The 5,762-nt window shown below is 42.9% G+C and overlaps 1 non-coding gene across 1 annotated transcript; it reads left to right on the forward strand.

The window, feature by feature from the left end:
- The first annotated feature begins 1,423 nt into the window (after positions 1-1,423).
- On the forward strand, positions 1,424-1,614 carry LOC140287539 (U2 spliceosomal RNA). The gene has a single exon (XR_011911689.1). It is a non-coding gene; the product is annotated as a U2 spliceosomal RNA (small nuclear RNA).
- Positions 1,615-5,762: the final 4,148 nt, after the last annotated feature.

Raw genomic sequence — 5,762 nt, forward strand, 5'->3', positions numbered from 1 at the left:
GGTTTGTAAAAAGCGGGTAAGAAAAGGTTCGTATGCCCGAATATACACTATCAAAACCGGAAGCGTAGGTGTTCGGCTGCAAGAAGGTGTGAACGTCCGACCAAAGTTTGTAAAAAAGCAGTTAAGAAAAGGTTCGAATATCTAACCAAACATAATCAAAAGCGGGAGCAGAGCTGTTCGACTGCAAGTAGGTGTGACTGTCAGAGAATAATTTGCAAAAAGCTGATGAGAAAGGGTGAGAAATCCCGACTATACACCATCAAATGCGGTAGCGGAGTTGTTCGACTGTGAGTAGGTGTGATTCTCCAACCATAATTGCTGAAAAATGTGTTAGAAAAGGTAAGAATGCCGGTCCATACATCATCAAAAGCGGGAGAGGTGGTGTTCGGCTGCAAGTAGGTGTGAATGTCCATTAATAATTGCTTTAAAACATGAAAGAAAATTTTCGAATATCAAACCTTACATGATCATTAGCGGGAGCGGAGGTGTTCAGCTGCAAGAAGATGTGAATATCCACCCATAATTACTGAAAAATGGGTAGGAAAAGATGCGAATGTCCAACCATAAATCATCAAAAGCAGGAGTGGAGTTGTTCAGCTACAAGAAGGTATGAAAGTCCAACCATGGTTTGTAAAAAGCGGGTAAGAGAAGGTTCAAATACTGAAAAATGTGTTAGAAAAGGTAAGAATGCCGGACCATATATCATCAAAAGCGGGAGAGGTTGTGTTCGGCTGCAAGAAGGTGTGAATGTCCAGCCATAATTACTCACAAACGGGTAAGAAAAGGTAGTATTGCCAGACCATATATGATCAAAACAGGGAGCGGAGGTGGTTCAGCTGCAAGAAGGTTTGAATGTCCGACTAAAGTTTGTAAAAAGCGGGTAAGACAAGGTGTGAATGCCCAACAATGTATGATCAAAAGAGGTGCGGAGGTTTTCAGCTGCAAGAAGGTCTGAATATCCACCCATAATTACTGAAAAATGGGTAAGAAAAGGTGCGAAAGCCCAACCGCACATGATCATAAGTGGATGAGAAGGTGTTCGACTGCAAGTAGGTGTGAATGTAAGATCATAATTTGTAAAAAGCGGGTAAGAAAAGGTAAGAATGCCCAACCATAAATTATCAAAAGTGGCAGCAGAGTTTTGGCTGGTATTTATCAATGTCTAGATAGATTTCAACAAAAAACAACGTTGTACTTTGCAGTAAAAGAAAGTGCAAATCAAAAGTTTTAGGAATCCGAGAATAAGCTTATTTTCATGAGTTCTGCACGATTTCGGATTTTATGTATAAAATGAATTTCTTCACGCAAACTAAGTTAACACTGCTTTGTCCTTCATATGTACCCATTTCTACATATATTTCAAGCATAAACTTCCTCATATTACCCTGAATGAGAAAGAGCCACACTTGTGATTAAGCCATACCTCCCTTTTGAGGAGTTCTGCATGATTCAAGTGTAGTATCTGTTCTTATCAGTTTAATGTCTGATGTGTCCTCTATGCGAGGACTACATATTAAATGGATTTGTATCAATAGGAGTTGAAAAAGGAGCTTGCTCCGTTCACTCCAAGCATCGACCCGGTACTGTAGTGCCCCTGGGAACGGTGCGCTCTCCTCTGCTCTTGTGAAAAAGCAAACAGCGGTGCAGGATGGAAGTTTCAGGGAGCCCAAGATGAAACTTTCTTTTAGTCTGCTGAGAAAAGAGAGTGAATGCGAAGTAGACTTTAACACGGCTCTGGGAGCGAGCCGAGTGCGGGCTAACCAGGCGAATTGCTTGAACGAAACGCGACACCGAATGAGCGGTCAGAACAAAGCCTCAATACGGTGTTCCTGTGGTGTTTTTATAAAATGCGGTGAAAAAAAAGGTGTGAATGCCCCATAGAAAACTAAAAGGTGGAGCGGAAGTGTTCGGCTGCAAGAAGGTGTGAATGTCCGACTATATTTGGTGAAAAGCAGGTGAAGCAAGGTCTGAATGCCCAACCTTACATCATCAAAAGCGAGATCAGAGGTTTTTGGCTGCAAGAAGGCCATAGTTTGCCAAAAGTGGGTAAGGTGCGAATGACCGACTAAATATCAACAAAAGTGGGGGCGGAGGTCTTCGGATGCAAGTGGGTGGGAATATCCCACCATAGAAGTATGGTGGAGAGGAAGCTGTGAATGGCCGACCATAGTTTGCAAAAAGCGGGTGAGAAAAGGTGCGAATGTCCAACCATACATGATCAAAACAGGGAGCGGAGGTGTTTGGCTGCGACAAGGTGTGAATGTCCACCCATAATTAATGAAAAGCGGGCAACAAGTAGGTTCGAATGCCCAACCATACATCATCAAAAGCAGGAGTGGATGTGTTCGGCTACAAGAAGGTTTGAATGTCCGAGCATAGTTTGTAAAAAGCTGGTAAGAAAAGGTTCGAATGCCTGAACATACATCATCAAAAGCAGGACTGGATGTGTTCGGCTACAAGAAGGTTTGAATGTCCGACCATAGTTGGTAAAAAGTGGGTATGAAAAGGTTCGAATGCCCAACTTCGGCTGAAAAAAACTGTGTTCGGCTGCAAAAAGGTGTGAATGTTTGACTAAAGTTTGTAAGACAAGGTTCGAATGCCTGACAATGTATGATCAAAAGCGGGAGCGGAGGTGTTCAGCTGCAAGAAGGTCTAAATGTCCATCATTAATTGCTAGAAAACATGAAAGAAAATTTTCGAAAATCAATCTGCACATGATCATAATTGGGAGAGGAGGTGTTCAGCTGCAAGAAGGTGTGAATGTCCTACCATAATTGCTGAAAAATGTGTTAGAAACGGTGCCAATGCCCAACCATACATCATCAAAAGAAGAAGTGGATGTGTTCTGCTACGAGAAGGTTTGAATGTCCGACCATAGTTTGTAAAAAGCGGGTAAGAAAAAGTTCGAATGCCCGAACATACACCATCAAAAGAGGGAGCGGAGGTGTTCCGCTGTAAGATGCTGCGAATGTCCGACCATAGTTGGTAAAAAGCGGGTAAGAAAAGGTTAAAAAACCGGACTGTACACAATCAATAGCGGGAGCGGAGTTGTTCGGCTACAAGAAGGTCTGAATGTCCATTAATAATTTCTAGAAAACATGAAAAAAAATTTTCGAATATCCAACCGCACATGATCATAAGTGGGAGAGGAGGTGTTCAGCTGCAAGAAGGTGTGAATGTCCACCCATAATTCCTCAAAAATGGGTAAAAAAAAAAGGTGCGAATGCCCAACCATACATCATCAAAAGCAGGACTGGATGTGTTCGGCTACAAGAAGGTGTGAATGTCCGACCATAGTTGGTAAAAAGTGGGTATGAAAAGGTGCGAATGCCCAAATTCGGCTGCAAAAAACTGTGTTCGGCTGCAAAAAGGTGTGAATGTTCGACTAAAGTTTGTAAAAAGCGGGTAAGACAAGGTGCGAATGCCTGACAATGTATGATCAAAAGCGGGAGCGGAGGTGTTCAGCTGCAAGAAGGTCTAATTGTCCATTATTAATTGCTAGAAAACTTGAAAGAAAATTTTCGAAAATCAATCCGCACATGATCATAAGTGGGAGAGGAGGTGTTCAGCTGCAAGAAGGTGTGAATATCCTACCATAATTGCTGAAAAATGTGTTAGAAACGGTAAGAATCCCGGACCATACCTCATCAAAAGCTAGAGAGGTGGTGTTCGGCTACAAGTAGGTGTGAATGTCTGACTAAAGTTCAAATATATTAACAAAAGCGGGAGGAGAGGTCTTCGGATGAGTGGTTGAGAATTTCCAACCATAATCTATAAAATGCGGTGAAAAAAAAGGTGTGATAGAAACCTAAAAGGTGGAGCGGAAGTGTTCGGCTGCAAGAAGGTGTGAATGTCCATCTATAGTTGGTGAAAAGCAGGAAAAGCAAGGTCTGAATGCCCAATCTTACATCATCAAAAGCGAGATCAGAGGTGTTTGGCGGCAAGAAAACGGGTAAGGTGTGAATGACCGACTAAATATCAACAAAAGTGGGGGCAGAGATCTTCGGATGCAAGTGGGTGTGAATATCCCACCATACAAGTATGGTGGAGAGGAAGCTGTGAATGGCCGACCATAGTTTGCAAAAAGCGGGTGAGAAAAGGTGCGAATGTCCAACCATACATGATCAAAACAGGGAGCGGAGGTTTTTGGCTGCGACAAGGTGTGAATGTCCACCCATAATTAATGAAAAGCGGGCAACAAGTAGGTTCGAATGCCCAACCATACATCAACAAAAGCAGGAGTGGATGTGTTTGGCTACAAGAAGGTTTGAATGTCCGAGCATAGTTTGTAAAAAGCGGGTAAGAAAAAGTTCGAATGCTCGAACATACACCATCAAAATTGGGAGCGGAGGTGTTCCGCTGTAAGACGGTGTGAATGTCCGACCATAATTGGTAAAAAGCGGGTAAGAAAAGGTTAAAATACCCGACTGTACACAATCAATAGCGGGAGCGGAGTTGTTCGGCTACAAGAAGGTGTGAAAGTCCGACCATGGTTTGAAAAACGCGGGTAAGACAAGGTGCGAATGCCCGACAATGTATGATCAAAAGAGGGAGCGGAGGTGTTCGGCTGCAAGGTCTGAATTTCCAACCAATAATTACTGAAAAATGGGTAAGAAAAGGTGCGAATGTCCAACCATACATGATCAAAACAGGGAGCGGAGGTTTTTGGCTGCGACAAGGTGTGAATGTCCACCCATAATTAATGAAAAGCGGGCAACAAGTAGGTTCGAATGCCCAACCATACATCATAAAAAGCAGAAGTGGATGTGTTCGGCCACAAGAAGGTTTGAATGTCCGACCATAGTTTGTAAAAGCGGATAAGAAAAGGTTCGAATGCCCGAACATACACAATCAAAAGAGGGAGCGGAGGGGTTTCGCTGCAAGAAGGTGTGAATGTCCGAGCATAGTTTGTAAAAAGTGGGTAAGAAAAGGTTCGAATGCCAAAATATACACCATCAAAAACTGAAGCCGAGGTGTTCGGCTGCAAGTAGGTGTGAATGTCAGATCATAATTTGCAAAAAGCTGATGAGAAAGGTGTGAATGACCGACAATAATTACTGAAAAATGTGTTAGAAAAGTTAAGAATGCCGGACTATTCATCATCAAAAGCAGAGAAGAGGTGTTCGGATGCAAGAAGCTGTGAATGTCCAGCCATAATTACTCAAAAACGGTTAAGAAAAGGTAGTATTGCCAGACCATAAATGATCAAAACAGGGAGCGGAGGTGTTCCGCTGTAAGAAGGTGTGAATGTCCGACCATAATTGGTAAAAAGCGGGTAAGAAAAGGTTAAAATACCCGACTGTACACAATCAATAGCGGGAGCGGAGTTGTTTGGCTACTAAAAGGTGTGAATGTCCGACCGTAGTTGCTAAAAAGTGGGTAAGAAAAGGTTAAAATACCCGACTGTACACAATCAATAGCGGGAGCGAATGTGTTCGGCTACAAGAAGGTGTGAAAGTCCGACCATGTTTTGTAAATAGCGGGTAAGAAAAGGTGCGAATGCCCGACAATGTATGATCAAAAGAGGGAGCGGAGGTTTTCGGCTAAAAGAAGGTCTGAATGTCCAACCATAATTTGTAAAAACCGGGGAAGAAAAGGCTCGAAAGCCCGACTATACACCATCAAAAGCGGGAGCAGAGGGGTTCAGCTGCAAGAAGGTCTGAATGTCCATCAATAATTGCTAGAAAACATGAAAGAAAATTTTCGAATATCAAACCGCACATGATCATAAGTGGGAGCGGAGGTGTTTAGCTGCAAGAAGG

Source organism: Leuresthes tenuis, unplaced genomic scaffold (assembly GCF_036924035.1).
Source record: "Leuresthes tenuis unplaced genomic scaffold, fLeuTen1.0.hap1 SCAF_144, whole genome shotgun sequence".
In the NCBI taxonomy this organism is placed as follows: Eukaryota; Metazoa; Chordata; class Actinopteri; order Atheriniformes; family Atherinopsidae; genus Leuresthes; species Leuresthes tenuis.